Source organism: Rhinopithecus bieti, unplaced genomic scaffold (assembly GCF_001698545.2).
Source record: "Rhinopithecus bieti isolate Rb0 unplaced genomic scaffold, ASM169854v2 scaffold_24999, whole genome shotgun sequence".
NCBI classification, from domain to species: Eukaryota; Metazoa; Chordata; class Mammalia; order Primates; family Cercopithecidae; genus Rhinopithecus; species Rhinopithecus bieti.
Window position 1 is genome coordinate 47,576 of NW_016811342.1, and position 19,991 is coordinate 67,566.

The 19,991-nt window shown below is 38.0% G+C and overlaps 1 long non-coding RNA gene across 2 annotated transcripts; it reads right to left on the reverse strand.

The window, feature by feature from the left end:
• Positions 1 to 10,182: 10,182 nt before the first annotated feature.
• On the reverse strand, positions 10,183 to 19,452 carry LOC108543336 (uncharacterized). Of its 2 annotated transcripts, none has more exons than XR_001889535.1 (4): positions 19,374 to 19,452; positions 17,679 to 17,762; positions 13,323 to 13,446; positions 10,183 to 10,277 (listed from the first exon to the last, which is right to left on the reverse strand). It is a non-coding gene; the product is annotated as an uncharacterized LOC108543336 (long non-coding RNA). The 2 variants fall into 2 exon arrangements; XR_001889534.1 differs by lacking the exon at positions 10,183 to 10,277 and adding an exon at positions 11,148 to 11,240.
• Positions 19,453 to 19,991: the final 539 nt, after the last annotated feature.

Sequence of the window (19,991 nt, forward strand, 5' to 3'; positions counted from 1 at the left end):
GGCTTTGTTTACCTACTTAAGCCTCAGCAATGGCGGGCGCCCCTCCCCCAGCCTCACTGCTGCCTTGCAGATAGATCGCCGCAGACTGCTGTGTTAGCAATGAGGGAGGCTCCGTGGGCATGGGACCCTCCCGGCCAGGTGTGGGATATATTCTCCTGGTGTGCCAGTTGGCTTAAAGCGCAGTATTGGGGTGGGAGTTACCCGATTTTCCAGGTGTTGTGTGTCTCAGTTCCCCTGGCTAGGAAAAGGGATTCCCTTCCCCCTTGCGCTTTCCAGGTGAGGTGATGCCTCGCCCTGCTTCAGCTCTCGCTGGTCAGGCTGCAGCAGCTGACCAGCACCGATTGTCCGGCACTCCCTAGTGAGATGACCCCAGTACCTCAGTTGAAAATGCAGAAATCACCGGTCTTCTGTGTCGCTCGTGCTGGGAGTTGGAGACTGGAGCTGTTCCTATTCGGCCATCTTGCTCCGCCCCACTGATTTTAAATTTTGTAGCAGAGTGACTGCATTTCCTACCATTAGATCTGACATACAGAGAAGAGCAATTACAGGGGTCTTCAAAGATGCAGGTGCTGCCCCCACAAACCTATCACAAACAATATCAGAAGGCATTGGTCAGGGGTATCCCAGCTGGGATGAATAGGTCTAAAGTAACTAATCCACACCACCATCCCAATCTCCCTAGGCCTTTGGATGCCTTCCTCTACATTAAACCAAGGGAGGGTAGGCATCTTCAGCTCACTCACAGAGGGCCATCTTTTAATCCATATTTCAGCTAACCAAGCAAATAAACTATTAGAATGTTTTTCAACTCCCCAAGCTGTAACATTAAATGCAGAGTCCCTACTTAGTGGGCCCAAATCAATAAATTCAGCCTCATCCAACTCTATGTTCCTTCCACCATTATCCCTTATCCTTAATATCCATTCCCATGCCTGTTATCCAGATTTCTGTTTATATAAGTTAGAGAACTCAAACAGTTCTTTTTGAGTGTAGCATACCTTCTCATGGGTCACACTCTCAACCACACCTCTAGGGCCCACAGGGACTTTAGTCTAGTTATAGGTCTAGAAGAAAACAGGGGTGTTGGGGGTGGATCCTGTGGAGAATCAACATTATCTTGCCTGGCAACTGCCTCAGGGGAGGCTATCTAGAGGAACAGAATATTCTCAGGCAACCCAGGGTTTATCTCCTCAGACAAAGGTGGAAATGCTGATGGCAGCATGGGTTGGAAAGGGGATGTTGCCACTACGGGGATGGGAAAACTGTTCCTTCTGGTAAAATAGGTTCATCAGTTTAAAAATTCAGTGTCTGTCACTTCATCAGGGTACTCCCACACATCCCTATTCCAAGTTTCAGGATCCCATTCTCTTCCAATCAGTACCCTCACTTTAATAGTAGACACCTGGAGAGGCTGTGCATGCATCTTCCATTGCAGGTCAGCCATTTGCATGATAAGAGCTTGTGTCTGTTTTTCCACAATTTCAGCTCTTTCTCTACAGCAGATAAGACTCTCATTCAGGGCAATCTTAGCAGATTTGAGGCTCAGTATTTGCTTCTGAAGCCACAAGATGGCATCCCTGATGTTGTCATTTTCTTTCATCACTTTATCCACTGAACTTAGGAGCAACCAACAAGCTTCATTATGTTCCATGGTTCTCCATATATGGTCAAAGAAAGGCATTATGTGTAGAGTCACTAAACTTCTTGCCCCTCACAAGCAGTAAATCAGGAGTGTCAAATGCATTTATTTTGCATAACTCTCTAAACAGTTCATGCCAAGGACTATCAGTGTTCTTCATACTATTAGAAGTAGAGTCCTTAGCATTTTGGGGTCTAATCATATTAAGCAGCCAACTCCAGAAACTCCAAAACCAGTGAAAGAACTCCATCTTTAATTTTCTGTTAGAACCACTACTGGTATCAAAATCTGTGTTAGGGTTCTCTAGGGGGGCAGAACTAATAGAATACACACACACACACACACACATATATATATACACACACACACATATATATATAACACGATAATAAACTCCCATATATGTATATGGGAGTTAGTTTATTAAGTATTAACTTACATGATCACAAGGTCCAACAACAGCCGGTCAGCAAGCTGAGGAGCAAGGAGAGCCAGTCCGAGTCCCAAAACTGAAGAACTTGGAATCTGATGTTCGAGGGCAGGAAGCATCCAGCACAAGAGAAAGATGTCAGCTGGAAGGCTAGGCCAGTCTCGCCTTTTCACATTTTTCTACCTGCTTTATATTCGCTGGCAGCTGATTAGATGGTGCCCACCAGATTAAGGATGGCTCTGCCTTTTCCAGCCTACTGAATCAAATATTAATCTCCTTTGGCAACACCTTCACAGACACACCCAGAATCAATACTTTGCATTCTTCAATATAATCAAGTTGACATGCAGTATTAACCATCACACCAGGCAAAAGAGTAACATCACCTAGATGCAGGTTCCACCCTTATTTCACAATGTTCCATGTGAGCAAGGCCCAAGCAGAAAGTCACATCACCTTGGTAACAGGCCCAGAGATATGTCACAATGTCCTCCTTGAAACATGGCCCTGGAAGAAGAGTACCAATACCTGTGTGCTTGGTCCAGCAGTATGTCACAATGCCCTCTCTAGGCAGGCCCTAGGAAGGAGGGTCACATAAGCTGGGTGCTGGATCTAGCAATACGACAGATTAATACATGTGGAATAAACACAGATGAGGCATGAGAGCCAAGACACCTGAAGGATGGGCCTAAGACATGCCAAAATACCTTCTGTGGCTCTGGAACAGGCAGGAAAGTCACATCATCGGGGTGCTGGGCCCAGCAATATGCCATAATTCCATCTTAATTCAGGACTTAGGCAGAAGAGTAACATCATTTGGGTGCTGCGCCCTGCAACTGATCAAAATTTCCCTTTGTGTGCATGATTCAGAAAAATGAGGAGAGTCATATTACCTAAGTGCTGGGCTCAGATATATGTCACAATCCCCCCATTGTAAAGGTCCAGGCAAGAGAAGAAAGTCGTATCAGTTATGTCATGGGCTCAGAGATGTGTTCCAATTACCTCAGTATGCAGGCTTGAGGTAGAAAAAAAAGAGTCCTATCACTTACGTGCTTCCCTATGTATTTGTCACAGTCTAACATGCGGGCAGAAACTGGGCAGAAGAACCATATAAACTGGGTGCTGGGTCCTGAGATAAGTCATAAGGCTCCCTTAAAACAGAACCTAGGCAAGAGGGTTACATCACCTAGGTGCGGGTTCCACCCTTATGCCACAATGCTCCATGTGGTCAGCACCCAAGAAGAAAGTCATATCACCTAGGTGATAGGCCTAGAGGTGTGTCATAATGAAACATGTTCCAAACCCTCTTTCTGTAGAAACTATGATGTGACATTTCTGAGTTTTTATAGGAATATAAATATATATAGCCCTTTATAATAGAAACAAATTATCTGTGAAAATGCTTTGTAATGTGCTGTTTTATATCACAAAATGGAACCTCTGTTTTGATTCAACAAGTTCTAAACACACTTTTCCTGGAATCTAAAAAGTAAAGTTTCCAAAACTATTGAGACTTTTTTTTAGAAAAGATAAATATTCAGCCCTAAAGACTGAAAACAAGCTATCTGTAAAAACGCTTTCTGATGTGCGGTTTTATATACAGAATTTAAACTGTGTTTTATGAAAAAGGTTCCAAACACTCTTTTGTAGAATCTAAAAAGTGACATTCCAAACTTTGAGTCCTTATAAGAAAATATGAATATCCAGTCCTAAAACTTAGAAATAAGCTATCTGTAAAAATGCTTTGTGATGTGCTGTTTTATGTCACATGATTAAACCCACATCTTAATGAAACAAGTGCAAAACAATCTTTTGTAGAAACTTAGTAGTGACATTTCCAAATTTATTTAGCCTTTATAAGAAAATTCAAATATTCAACCCTAAAAACTACAAACAATGTATCTGTGAAAATACTTAGTGATTTGCTGTTGTATATCACAGAACTAATCCTGCATTTTTATAACACAGTGTTCAAAACACTCTTTTTGTAGAGTCTAAAAAGTTACATTTCTGAGCCTACTGGGCCCTTATAAGAATATACAAATATTCATTCCCAAGAACTACAAAAAAGCTGTCTGTGAAAATGCTTTGTCATGTGCTGTTTTATATCACAGAGTGGTACGTGCGTTCTGATGCAACAACTTACACACACTCTTTTTGTAAAATCTGAGAAGTGACATTTCTTACCCCATTGAGCCCTTATGGGAAAATATGAATATCTTGCCATAAAAACTAGAAACAAGCTATCCGTGAAAACGCTTTGTGATGTACTGTTTTATATCACAGACTACAATGTGTGTTTTGATTCAACAAGTTCAAAACACTCTTTTGTAGAATCTAAGAAGCATTGTTTCTGAAGCCATTGAGCCCCTATAAGAAAATACAAAAATTGTGCCTTAAAAACTAGAAACAAACTATCTGTGAAAATGATTTGTGATGTGCTGTTTTATATCTCTGAATTGAATCAGCATTTCTATGAATAGGTTTCAAATGCTCTTTTTTAAAAATCTAAGAAGTGACATTACTGAGGCTGTTGAACTCTTGTAGGAACATAAGAATATCCAGTCTTAAAACTAAAACTAGAAACAAGCTTCTGTAAAACTCTTTGTGATGTGCTGTTTTATATTACAGAATGGAACCTTTATTTTGATTCAACAAGTTCAAAACACTCTTTATGTGGAATCTAAGTAGTGCCATTTGTGAACCTATTAAGATCTAATAAGAAAGTACAAATATCCATTCAGAATACTAGAAACAAGTTGTTTGTGAAAATGCTTTGTGTTGTGCTATTTTATATTACAGCATTGAACCTATGTTTTGATTTAGCAAGTTTCAAACAGTCTATTTGTAGGATCTAAAAAGTTGTGCTTCTGAACCTATTGAGCACGTATGAAAAAATACAAATATCCATCCTAAAAACCAGAAGCAAGCTGTACATAAAATGCCTTGTAATGTGCTGCTTTACATCACAGAATAGAACCTGTGTTTTTATTCAACAAGTTCAGAATACTCTTTTGTAGAATCAAAGAGGTGACATTTCCGAACCTATTGAACCCCTGTAAGAAAATAAGAATATCAAGCCCTAAAACCTAGAAACGAGCTATTTGTAAAAATGCTTTTGATGCACTGTTTTATATCCCCACGTTGAATCAGTGTTTTAATGAAATAGGTTCCAAACACTTTTTTTTTTTATAATTGAAAGAGTGACATTACCGAGCCTATTTAGCTCTTATAGGAACATGAGAAGATCCAGTCTAAAAACTGGGAACAAGCTATGTGTAAAAATGCTTTGTGATGTGCTGTTTTAAATGACAGAATGGAACCTGTATTTTGGTTCAATAAGTTTGAAACACTCTTTTTGTAGAATCTAAGTAGTGCCATTTCCAAACTTAATAAGACCTTATTAAAAAATACACATATACACAGGAAAGACTAGAAACAAGCTATCTGTGAAAATGTTTTATGATGTGCTGTTCTATCTCACAGATTGAACATGCATTTTGATGAAACATGTTTGAAACACTCTTTTTGGGGATTCTAAGAATTGACATATTTGAGTCTATTGAGCCCTTATAGGAACATACAAATACCCAACCCTGAAAACTGGAAACAAACTATCTGTGAAAACGCTTTATAATGTGCTGTTCTATATCACAAAATGAAATCTGTGTTTTTATTCAACAAAGATGAAACACCCTTTTTTATAGAATCTAAAAGCGATGTTTCCAAACTATTGAGTCCTTATAAGAAAATATGAATTCCCAGTCCTAAAAACTAGAAACAATCTATCTGTGAAAATACTTTGTAATGTGCTATTCTGCATCACTGAATTGAACCTGCATTTTTGTGAAACAGGTTACAAACACTCTGTGTAGATGCCATCAAGTGACATTTCCAAGCCTATTGAGCCCTTATAGAAACATATTAATATCCAGTCATAAAAACTTGAAATAACCTACTTGTGAAAATGTTTTGTGATGTGCTGTTTTATATCACAAAATTGAAACTGCATCTTGATGAAATAAGGTTTCAAAAACTCTTTTTGTAGAATCTAAGCAGTGACATTTCCAAGGCTAATGAGCACTTCTAGGACCATACAAATATCCAGTTTTATAAACTAGAAACAAGATATCTGTGAAAATGCTTTGTGATGTGCCATTTTATATGCAAGAATTCAACCTGCATTTTGATGAAACAGGTTCCAAATAATCTTTTGTAGAATCTAAGAAGTGACATTTCCCTCCCTAGTGAGCCCTTATAAAACATATAAATATTGCCTTAAAATTAGAAACAAGCTATCTGCAAAAACGCTATGTGATGTGCTCTTTTTTTTAAACACAGAATTGAATGTGCATTTTGATGAAACAGATTCCAAACACTCTTTTTGTAGATGTGAAAAGGTGACATTTCCAAGCCCAATGCGCCCTTATAGGAACATATGAATATCCAGTCCTAAAATCTAGAAACAACGTATTCGTGAAAACCTTTTGTAATTTGCTGTTTTATATCACCAAATGGATCCACCATTTGATCAAATATGTTCCAAACACTCTCTTTGTACGATCACAGAAGTGACATTTCCAAGCCTATTAAGCCCTTATAGGAACAAATGAATATTCAGTCCTAAAAACTAGAAAAAAAAAAAGCTATTTGTGAAAATGCTTTGTGATGTGCTGTTTTATATTTCAGAAGTGAACCTGCATTTTGATGAAACAGGTTCCAAACACTGTTTTGGTAGAAATTAAAAATGGCATATCTGACCCTATTGAGCCCTTACAAGAACATACAAATATCCAATCCTAAAAACTAGAAACAATCTATCTGTGAAAACACTTTCTTATGTGCTGTTCTATAGCACAGAATCGAACCTGTGCTTTGATTAAACAGGTTCCAAACACTCTTTCTGTAGAATCTTAGAAGTGACATTACCGAGCCTGTTGAGCCCCTGTAGTAATATATTAATATCCAGTTCTATAAACTAGAAACAAGCTATATGTAAAGATGCTTTGGGATGTGGTATTTATATCACAGAATAGAACCTGTGTTTTGATTCAACAAGTTCAAAACACTCTTTTTGTGAAATCTAAGAAGTGACAGTTCCAAACCTATTGAGTGTTTGGAATAAAATAGCTGCAACCAGTTTTAAAAACTAGAAACAAGCTATCTGTGAGAACACTGTGTGATGTGCTGTATTATGCCACAGAATGGAACCTGTGTTTTGATTCAACAAGTTTGAAACTTCTTTTTGTAGAATCTAAGATGTGATGTTACTAAATCTATTGAGCCCTTATCCCAGCACTTTGGGAAGCCGAGACGGGCAGATCACGAGGTCAGGAGATCGAGACCATCCTGGCTAACACGGTGAAACCCCGTCTCTACTAAAAAATACAAAAATCTAGCCGGGCGAGGTGGCGGGCGCCTGTAGTCCCAGCTACTCGGGAGGCTGAGGCAGGAGAATGGCGTAAACCCGGGAGGCGGAGCTTGCAGTGAGCTGAGATCCGGCCACTGCACTCCAGCCCAGGCGACAGAGCGAGACTCCGTCTCAGCTAAAAAAAAAAAAAAAAAAAAAAAAAAAAGAAAGAAAGAAAGTACAAACATCCAGCCCTAAAAAGTAGAAACAAACTATCTGTGAAAACACTCGTGTTCTGCTGTTTTGTTTCAAAGAATGTAACCTTGTTTTTATTCAACAAATTTGAAACACCTTTTTTGTAGAATCTGTGAAGTGATGGTTAGGAATCTATTGAGCTCATATAATAAAATACAAATATCCAGCCCTAAAAACTAGAATCAAGCTATCCATGAATATGCTTTGTGATGTGCTGTTTTATATCACAGAATTGAATCCACATTTTGATAAAACAGGTTTCAAACCCTTTTTTGTAGAATCTAAAAAGTGACAGTTCTGAGCCTACGGAGCCCTTATGTGAAAATATGAGTATCTAGCAATATAAACTAGAAACAATCTATCTGTGAAATCATTTTGTGATGTGCTATTTTTTTTCACAGAATGGAACCTGTGTTTTGACACAAGTTAGAAGCACTATATTTGTAGAACCCAAGAAGTAATTTTTTCTGAATCTATTCAGGTTTTATAAGAAAATGGTAATATCCAGCACTAAATACTAGAGACAAGCTATTTGTGAAAATGTTTTGTTATTTACTGTTTTATACCACAGAATTGAACTTGCATTTTGATGAAACAGGTTCCAAACATTCTTTTGTAGAATTCAAAAGTAACAATTTTGAGTCTATTGAGCCTTTATAGGAACATATGAATATCTAATCCTAAAAACTAGAAACAAGCTATCTGTGAAGATGCTTTGTGATGTGTTGTTTTATATCACAGAATGGAATCCATGTTGCGATTCAACAAGTTCAGAACTCTCTTTTTGTAGAATCCAAAAAGTGACATTTCTGAACCTATTGAACCCTTATAAGAAAATATAAATACCCAGTACTAAAAACTAGAAACAAGCTATCTGTGAAAATACTTTGGGATGTGCTGTTTTTTATTACTAAACTGAACCTGTATTTTGATGAAACAAGTTCCAAACATTCTTTTTGTAGAAACTGAGAAGTGACATTTTTTAGCTAATTTAGCCTTATAGTACATATGAATATCCTACCCTTAAAATTAGAAACAAGCTCTCTATGAAAACACGTTGTGATGTGGTGTTTTGTATTACAGAATGGAACCTGTGATTTGATTCCACAAGTTCAAAACACTCTTTTTGTAGAATCTAAGAAGAGACATAGATGAGCTTCTTGAGCTTTTATACAAACATACAAATATCCAGTCCAAAAAACTAGAAACAAGCTGTCTGTGATAATGCTTTGTGATGTGCTGTTTTATATGACAGAATTGAACTTTAATTTTGATAAATCAGGTCCCAAACACTCTTCTTGTAGAATCTAAGCAGGAACATTTCCTAGCCTATTAATTTGTTATAGGAACTTACCAATATCCAGTCCTAAAAACTAGAAACAAGCTATCTGAGAAAATGCTTTGTAATGTGCTATTTTATATCACAGAGTAGAACCTGTGTTTTGATTCAATAAGGTCAAAATGTGATTTTTGTAGAATCTAAGAAGTTACATTTCTGACCTACTGAGCCCTGATAAGAAAATATGAATATCTGGGCCTAAAAACTAGTAACAAGCTATCTGTGAAAGTGCTTTGTGATATGCTGTATTATGTCACAGGATTGAACTTGCATTTTGATAAAACAGGTTCCAAATGCTTTTTTTGTAGAATCTAAAAAGTGACATATTTGAGTGTATTGAGTCCTTTTATAACAACACACAAAAATCCAGTCCTAAAACTAGAAACAAGCTATGTGTGAAAACACTTTGTTATTTCCTATTTTATATAGCACAATTGTACCCGTGTTTTGATTTAAGTTCAAAACACTTTTTTTATAGATTCTAAAAAGTTATGTTTCTGAACCTATTGAGCCCTTATAAAAAAATATGAATATCTAGCCCTAAAACCCAAACATTCTGTCTGTAAAAATGCTTTGTGATGTGCTATTTTATATCACAGAATTAAACCTGCATTTTGATGAAACAGGTTTCAAACACTTTTGTAGAATCTAAGTGACATTTCAAAGCCTATTGAACCTTTACAGAGACATATGAATATCCAGTTCTAACATAATCTATTTGTGAAAATGCTTTGGGATATGCTATTTTAGATTACAGAATGGAAACTGTTTTGATTCAACGAGTTTGTAACAGGCTTATTGTAGAATCTAAGAAGTGATGTTTCTGAACCTATTGAGCTTTTGCATGAAAATAGAAATATCCAGCCCTAAAACTAGAAATAAGCCATTTGTAAAACGCTTTGTGATGTATTGTTTTACAGACATAATTAAACATGCGTTTTGATGAAACAGGTTCCAAACACTCTTTTTGTGGAAGTTAAGAAGTGGCATGTCTAGGCCTATTGAGCTTTCATAGGCACATACAAATATCCAGTACTAAAAGCTAGAAACAATTATCTGAGTAAATGCTTTGTGATGTGCGACCTTATGTCAAAGAAAAAAAACCATGTTTTGATTTAACAAGTTCAGAACACTTTTTTAAATAGTATTTAACAAGTTCACAACTAAATCAAAATGGAGCATCTGGGAGGCAGGGGATCGCTCCTTGTCTGACTCCCCATGGGAGACAGGACTCTTCGAGAGCCTTTCTTGCAGAAAGCATGATCTGAAAAAGCCAACACATGAAAAATTATATGTTGAGAGAGTCCAAGTGTTGTGGAATCATCTGCATCAGCACTGAAAGATTCCATAACTGTGGGGAGGAAGGCTCCTTAACTCTCATCTATAGTAATCCTCTACCCACCACTGCAGCTCTTGAATGTCTTAAATCATTGTCCTATGGTTTAGAATCACTTTCATCAGATAAAGCACCATTTTCAGTATGATTTTAAATAATCTGTAATGTTCCTGTCATCTCATAACTGTACCCTATGTAAATCTATACATAGAAAACATTTTTCATATGGTTATAAAAGTACAGTATGATCAAAGGTATTGCTATAATGATTCCTCCTGCTTTACTTAATGCCTGATGGTTTCTGAGTCGACAATTTTCTTGCCTATTCTCAATATGTACCTAATTCATCCTTCACTTGTCATCTTTTATCATAAAGCTCTATTCTCATTGTATTAATGTCTTTGCCATATTTCACAGGGCAGAAAAAGCTAGGCTTCTCAACAGGCACGGTCAGTTTGAAGAATGTGGTTGATCCTACAACAACGTGCTTTTCTAAGGATGACAAAAACTCACACAATCCCTAGAAAGGCTAGTATGAACCTAGATTCCACACAATCTGACCTGCATTGGGGTCAGGAGATGCTTCCCTACTTCACACGCTTTGGTCACTGGTAAATCTTAAGGTACTTTGTTTTCCCTTGTGTGAATTATCTCTCTCTTTATATATGTCTTCTGACCATTTGTTTCTATTTCTGTGTTAACTGTGTCTAAACATTGTACAAAGGTTGAAAACAAAACACTCCAATGGAGATTTCCCAAGAGGCTGGTGTTCAATTTCTGAACTCACATGTAGCTGTGTTTTTTTTTCCCATAATCAATTTTACATTTCCCTCTGCCTCTGACAGCTGTCTCTTCTTTTCTGCTCACTCACGTTCTTTCATTCTCAGCTTCCTGAGGTGAGAAGGGAAATACATGCACATGATTCACTAGCCCTTGTGGGATTCTCTCTTCCCTTCTGACATCTGAAAGCCATGATTCAAAGGTCCTCTGCCAACCTTCCCATAAGTGAAGCAAATGATCCTCACAACTGGAGGAAGAATTGACACCATCCATTGAGGGACAAAGAAAAATCACACTCGGCCTCCTAGCAAGTCACCTGTTATTTCCAAATCATCATAATAGCTCTATAGTCCTATTCTTTAGTAAGTAAGGACTATTACAAGCTTCTATGAGATTTACTACGTCTGCTTCTGGGGTCAGCCTTGTGCTTGACACAGCGAAAGCTCATTTTAGTTTAGTGTGGAAAACCAGACCTCACCAACTCATCAAAACTAACTCCATCAGGATGGAGTAGGGATCGCTACTCATCTTACTCCTCCCGTGGGAGACCCGATTCTCCATCAGAGGCTAATGCCAAAATCCTGACAATCAGTCTTAGAGAGATCCTTCCAGAACATGGTGTCATTAACCCTGCAGTTCACTACTGTACATTTCCATAATTCAGGAATGGAACTCTTATCATCGACTTTAAAGATCCTTATTGAGAGATAAGGCTAATTTGAGTGCTGTGCACATATACTGAATTAGAAATTATCTAAATGGCTACTTAGTCAGGGTGTTATGTCCTGAAAATTGGTGACAACTGCGTATCATCCACTCTGGTGTTGAGCAACTTTAACAAGGTTCGGTTCACAGAGAGTGAGTGCAGAAAAACAAAATGGCCTAAAAAGGTAGGTTTGCTGTACTGCCTTCACACTACTTGATTCATGGTTCTGATTCTAAGGATCTCACTTGATACTTGATTTCATATGAAGGATGTGTAAAATTCCAAGAACTCTAGGAAACAGGAACAATAACACTTTAAAGAGAAAGTTAATGTACTTGTTTCTGACCACCCAGGCCATCCTTCAACACATGTTACCTGGAGTGACCTCAAGCAAGGAGTGTGTTGTGAGGTGCTAAAGCTGAAATGGGAACAGGGTCCTGTCCTCACCCTAAATGAGGTCACAGTTTAATGCAAGTGAAAAGCTAGTGAGGACATCACTACTTCTGCTGTGCCCTTGGAAACTAGAAACACAAAACCTGAGTCTGGAAGGAATCTAAGGAAGCATTCTGCTCTTGAGGAGACACGAGTGCATCTGAAGTTTCTGATCTCCTGTGAGAACAATAGGAAACACCAGACAGTATATAAAACCCATAATTTAATTCATCAAATTGCTAACACAGAAGTAAACGGACATGAAGCTGAGATGGAGAAGAAGAACGCCCAGGAAGAAGGTCACCCTCACATTTGGAGCCCATTTCCCTGAGTTTCATCATTGGATTCTGAAAGGGACGACTGAGATGCAAAGAAGCAGAGCAGCTTTTGCACACATGCATGGGATTAGATGGAAAAGAAGTGGATTGAGGGTCTGCCAATCAGAGTGACCCCTACTGAAGTCCACTGGTTTTGGTTGGAACCCAGAAGAATTACACACCAGCAATAGAGATGGACAGGAAATACCCTGGTCTTTGTAGGGGCTGAGCCTGCACTGATGACCTCAATTGCTGAGTATATAGAGGGCTGACTATATAGAGGGTATCCAGGTGTGCTAGGAACCCTGGTCATACCCCAGAAGTAGACTCCCATCTTTTCTGCAGCAAGATAAAATGCTACTAGGCTTTAATTCATTGCTAAAGATTATTAATCAGCATCTCACAATTAATTTAAAAAGACTATTCATATGGCAGAAAAATACAATGTAATATGACCAAAATCTAAGAGTGTGATAATGAATCCAGAGGTGACCCAAGCATTAAATTGAACAATGCCAGTACCAGTACTTTTCTTCCCCCTAAAAAATTATAAATGAGAATATAGGAAGGAAAAGAAAATATGAAGATTGAACTAATAAAGCAGGAAGAAAAAACTCAATTTTATCCCCACTGAATTTGCCACAAATATTGCAGAAAATATTCTCAAGAACATTATAGTTGTCTACTTTCATTGGGACATGGTTCATACAACAGTATTTGTGTCAATGAATATCTTACTCTTGCTTGGCAATCTTTCTTTATCTGTAGATTTTGTAACTGCCAAGCTTCATTGTCACCTTTTGGACTTCAGCTTCTATAGATCTCCATGAAGAAAAGACGTCTTGCAGGTCAGTTTTAATTCCTGAAAAAGATAAACCCCTTTTCTTTGTATGCATACAAATGGACCTGAATCCTTGGTTCAGATGGGAAGAGAAAAAGGTGAGAAATCTGAGGGCAAAAAGCTGTTTTTTCCCTTTCCAGGGCAAACTCACTTTCATGCTATGGGGACCCTGACAGATAGCATATCTTCCTGGCTATGGACTTCCTGACTATTGGACTTCCAGGCTTTCCACTGTTAATCCATGGATTCATCATTTACATTTCATGACTTTAAGAAAGACTTGAGAGAAGACATTTAGCAGATAATAATTAAGCAATGACATGAATATACTTCAAATAACTGAACTGTAGACTTCAATATGGTTAGATGGTAATTATCATCTAATGTTATGAATATTTTATCACAGGTTAAAATGTTTCACAATGTGAAAAGGAAGTAATTACCTTCAGTTCTCTGAGTTCTAGAATTTGTAACATTTCACCCCCTGCTTTTCCCTGATCTGCAGTAGAGCATCTTTCTTCTGTGTCTGCTCTATTCAAAGTCCACTTTCCATTCCCTGACACCAGCTTCACTACAGCTGGTTTAAACCTAACACAAAATATTCTCACCAATTAGTGAATTCTCACAAGGAATTCCATATATATATTGTACGATCTTCATCTTCTAAGACATGAAATATTTGTTTTCATCATAGCCAAGATGCAATGCAAATCCTGTCACAGATGTGGGTTATATGCCTCTGAAATTCAAGAGTTATTTATTGAAATAGCATCTTTCAAGTTCTTTGTAGGGTTTTTTTTTTTTTTCTGATTTTGCACCTAGAATAGAAATAAATACTGTACTAGGATTTTGATAGAAACAATGGGTCATCTAAAAAGATGAAAGAGCAACCACATCTATCCCACAGCCACTGCTCGGTTTCAGGGGAAAAGTAGCTGGCCCAGTTCAGAGCTAGGAGAAATGTCACACATATGAAAAAACGAGAAGCGAAGAAACACTGTGAGGCACCCACAACTTCCCTGCATAGGAGATAATGGGATAGATGACTAGGTAACAAGGACAAAGATGAGAAGGTGTGAAGATGTCTAAGTCAAACAGCTCAACTGAACTTTTCTTAATGCAATATTTAAAAAGTGGTTCAATCGAAAACTTTCTCCAATTTACACTGAAAATTCTCTGTTCAGGACTAAGTGGGGTAGAGACTGTTTAATGTACCTAGATATCTTCATAACTTATATATTTTCTGTTTTCTACATATCATGAAGAGTAGTGCTGAATGATGTGTAATTATCTGAGTTGTAAAAATAAAACATTCTTCCTCTTTCCTTGAATATAAAAAATTATTGTGGTATTAGTATTTTTTATAAGTCATTGTTCAGAAGAAGGTTCAGCCCCTAGACACCCAGACACTTTTACTATACTGAACAGCAAAAGAAAATGTAGAGCTCAGTTTACCCAATAAATAAAAAGGCTTAAAAGCTAAATTATGGCACAACTTAGCAGCCAAATGCTTATCAAGTCCAGACTTTTGACATACTGATCTCTCTCCAGCTGCAACCAGGAACATGCACTTCAAATGATGTAATTTGAGATTACCACTTATTACCATGTCCAGACACACTTCTTATTTATTATTTAGAGGGTTTTCTCTTCCTCATGAGACACAGTGCTGTTCTTTTTTTCACCTTCCTGCAGTTTGTTGCCTCTTCCCTATAATCTCAGAGGAATTTTGTGTCAGAAAATTGTTTGTTCCTTGGGCTCTTTCATTTCCCCTAAAAAATCATGTGGTGCCCCTCTAAATTACCTACATCTCCATCTCCCTCTGCCCTGAGAAGAGGGTGCTCTTTAAGCATCAAGAATCTGGCTCTTCTTGCAGTCTCATTTTTTGGCTGGCTCCCATGTTTATGCCTGTTAATAAGGTTGTATGTTTTTCTTCTCCTGTTAAGCTGTCTGTTGTCAGTTTATTTCTGCAGTGAACATTTAGAGAGGAGAGTAGAAACTTTTCTTCCATCCATACCATAGAACTACAAGGCAGAAAAGTTTAGAAATAATTTTCTATTTAAGTGGTGAAACTCCATACTTTATTTCTGATAAGGAACACAAAGGTAAAAAAAAAAAAAAACTTATTTTGCCTGAAAGCTCTGTTGACATTCTATTAATACCAACTTATTTAATTTTATGATTTTTTTTTTTTTTTGAGACGGAGTCTCGCTGTGTCGCCCAGGCTGGAGTGCAGTGGCGCGATCTCGGCTCACTGCAAGCTCCGCCTCCCAGATTCATGCCATTCTCCCGCCTCAGCCTCCGAGTAGCTGGGACTACAGGCGCCCGCCACCACGCCCAGCTAATTTTTTGTATTTTTTTTTTTAGTAGAGACGGGGTTTCACCGTGTTAGCCAGGATGGTTTCGATCTCCTGACCTCGTGATCCGCCCGCCTCGGCCTCCCAAAGTGCTGGGATTACAGGCTTGAGCCACCGCGCCCGGCCAATTTTCATAATGTTAATGGCAGAGTTTTTGTAATTCTTATGCTAATAAATATTTTCCATGATTTTTTTTTTGTAAAACCAAATATCCATAATGATAATGGCTTCTGATTATACTTTTACATAGATTCCTCAGGACTTAGCTGTATGTTCTTGAAAACATCTTAATTTTAAATGTTTCTTTCAAGATGGTGACCTAAACAGAGATAGCCATTCAACAGGTAGGACTACGCATATGCTGAGTCCTAAATGGAAAGAATTGAATTAGAAATCCATGCAACAATGGGAATAATTTCAGAAACATTGTGTTGAGCAGAATAAGGCAGACACAAAAGAGTACCTATCGCATGGCCTGCATCTATATATGTGAAATTCTAGATTAAGCAAAATTAACCTATGATGAGAAAGGGATTGGCTGGGAAGAGGGAGAATTTACTTTCTGGGATGACATAATATTGTAGATCTTGAAAGGGGGTGGGGGTACGCTGGTTTCAAAGTTAGCAAACTCACACTTAAGATTTGTATATTTTCAATACAAAAAACTAGCCGGGCGACAAGACGGGCGCCTGTAGTCCCAGCTACTCGGGAGGCTGAGACAGGAGAATGCCGTGAACCCGGGAGGCGGAGCTTGCAGTGAGCTGAGAGCCGGCCACTGCACTCCAGCCTGGGCGGCAGAGCAAGACTCCGTCTCAAAAAAAAAAAAAAAAAAAAAAAGTTTTTTTTTTTTTTTTTTATTTCCCTTTTCCTTAAAAAAAAACTTTATTAAAAAATACTGAATTTCAGTAATGTTAGTCTTGCTAAACCATTCAGTGTGAAGTATGTTGATGTCTCCAATTTAGTTGGAAATACATCTAAAATAAGATGGGGTGATGAATGGATGGAGGAATGGAAAGATGGGGTAGATATGTGTTAAGTCATGTTCATTAAAGTGTTAACAAATCAATGCTATATGTATGAACGTTTTTATAATAAAATGTTGACGGTAATTGCAAAAGTCACTTGTCTCATGTCAATGATTTTTCCTTTCAACAAGAGTTCCAAAATAATAATTATTTATGTTCTTTATGTTTGAACAATTTTAAACACAAAATCAATTGGATGTTTTCCCTGTCAATTGATCATGGATTTGGAAAACGCAAGGATACACAGAGAAATCTTGCAAAGGTGCTGATTTTGGTTTTCAGGACAAAGACCAAATGGAAAAATTAAGCCTCATGTCTCTTTCTAAGGCAGAGGATAGACACACTGTCACATGACCATACAAAGGAATTTTACTTAGTAATAAAAAAGAACAAACGATTAATATTTAAAATGATATGGATCAATGTGAAAATGATTTTTCTGACTTTACAGAATCCAGAACATCAAAAACACCTGCCCTGTACAATTCCATTACATGAAATGGCAGTTCAGGGGAAGGATAATAGAATGGAGGGAGAAGGACAGATGAATTAGAAAGGGGGAGGAGAAAACCTTGGAGAGAGAGGGATGTGTTTATTATCTTGAATCTGGAATGTGGTGGTGCTTTCATTGCTGTATCTATGTGTAAAAGTCAGCAAATTGTATTCTTTAAAAAGATGCTATTTACTATACAGGACATTACAAAACTTAAACTGTAGGAAGCAAATCTGATACCCAAACTATTAGTTTTATTTATCTGATAAAACATTGCAAATATTTTAAAAAAATAATTACAGAACTTTACACAGAAATTTGCAATTCAATGTAAAATGGAGATAAAAAATACAAACTTAAAAAAAAATACAAACTTACAATGGTCAGGAAGCCAAGGTCTTCTTTTAAATATTTAGAATTTTGTTGTACATTTTGTGTAATATATCTAAAAATATGCCAGCACTGTTTGGAAAAACATAAGAAAAAAATCTTAAAGTTATAGATAAAATTATTACATAAAGATATGTTTATACATACACAAAACTGAGAGTGGACAGCTGCTATAATAACACATGGGTTATAGTCCAACAATAATAATCAGATTGTTGTTTAGCACAAGTTTCTCAAAACACTAACCTAAAAAATTAATGTTTACTTGCTGCTGAAACAGGGGACTTTATGTCAGATTTTCAAAGTCTATAAATATGATCATAACATAGTCCTCTTGGAATTATGATTAATACTGTGAGAATTGAAGTTAGTTCAATACACAATACCAGGTCACCAATAACAAAAGTTCACCTTCATGTTAGAGCATTGCACCCAAAGCAAGCAGTAGCACCTTGGAAAATCCATATGGAAAGCAATACAAACTTTCTGGAATGAAGGGCCACCACCAAAAAAGGTACAGATACTATTTTACAAACACCAGATTTACAAGCATTGGGAGAGAAAATAAATTCAAAATGTAATTCAGACAAATCCATACACCAAGACTCAGTTTTGTGCATATAAGCCCTCTCTAAAAAGCAACTTCTGAGCTCTGCAGTACTTTCACCTTTAGCCTCACAGAGGAGGTGAGTAAAGCCTGGGCTCCTGGGAGGAATGCACTTTCTGTACTCTGTCTGAAAGGAAGCAGGAGCTTGAACACACTCGTTAAAGATGTGAATCAGATGCACATGAAAGACAAGCGTCATCATAAGAGGTGGTGAAACTCACAATCTTAACGTTCAGCTGGGCCCTGTTATGAAACTCTCTGTACCACCCAAAAAGTTTATACAATACACGCTCATGTTTTAAACTATGGGAGCTTTGTACAAATATGCAACTCAGAACCTTACCTATTGCCCTAAGCCTAGCTATGAGAGGCAAATATCTCCCATTGGTTGAATCCCAGTATAAACTTAATTATCAAGCCTGAGAACTGAAGCATGGCATATGTCATAATCACACTTGTGGGCAAAAAAACTAGGCAGGGGGGTAATATCCTTTAGGTGCTGTGGCAAGCAACATGTTACAATGCCCTCTCTAGGCAGGCCCTTGGACGGAGGGTAACGTTATCTTGGTGCTGGACCTAGCAATAGGACACAATTCCACATGTGGAAAAAAACCGAGCCAAGAGATAAAAGATAAAACACCTGCAGAATGGTCCCAAGATATGTCAAAATACCTTCTGTGGCTCCAGCACATGCAGGAAAGTCACATCATCAGGGAGCTGGGACCAGCAATATGTCATAATTCCCTCTTTATGCAGGACCCAGGCAAAAGAATGACATCATCTGGGTCCTGGGCCCAGCAATACATTAAAATTCCCTTTTTGTGGGCCTGGTTCAGGAAAGAGGAGAGTCACATCACTTAAGTGCTGCTCAGCAATGTGTCACAATCCCTCCATCGTAAAGGCCCAGGTGGAAGAAGAGAGTCACATCACTTAGGTCATGGGCTTAGAGATATGTCCCAATGTCCCCAGTAGGCAGGGCTCAGGCAGAAAAGGAAGGTCATATCACCTACATGCTTCTCAAGGTATATATCACAGAGTAACATGTGGGCAGAAATTAGGCAGAAGCGCCACATCACCTGGGTGCTGGGTCTTGGATATGCCACAGATTACCTTAGGACAAGACCCAGGCAAGAGAGTTACATCACCCAAGTGCAGGTTCCACCCTTATGTCACAATGGTCCATGTGGACAGAGCCCAAGCAGGGGGTCACATCACCTAGATAATATGCTCAGAGATATGTCACAATGCCCTCCTTGGGGAATGGCCCAGGCAAAAGAGTACCATCACCTCTCTGCCTGGCCTAGACATATGTCATTATTCTCCCTGTGTGCAGGGCTTATTCGAGAGAGGAGACTTATATCACCTAAATGGTGGACACAGTCACATGTCACAATGATTTCTGTCATCATGGTGCAGGCAAGAATGTAACATCACCTGGGTGCTGGATCCAGTGATATGTCACTATCTTTACTGAGAGAAGGGGCCAGCAAAAATGTTACATGACGTAGAGGTTGGCCCAGGTAAATATCACAATCCCATGTGTGGGGTGGAACTAGCCTTTTGAGTCAAATTACACAAGCACTTGGCAAAAACTTATATAACAATCACACTGGCAGAAAATTCTAGGAATGAGATTTACTATACCACACATCCTGTTTTTATGTATGACAGTTGGCTTCATTTATGTGAGAGAG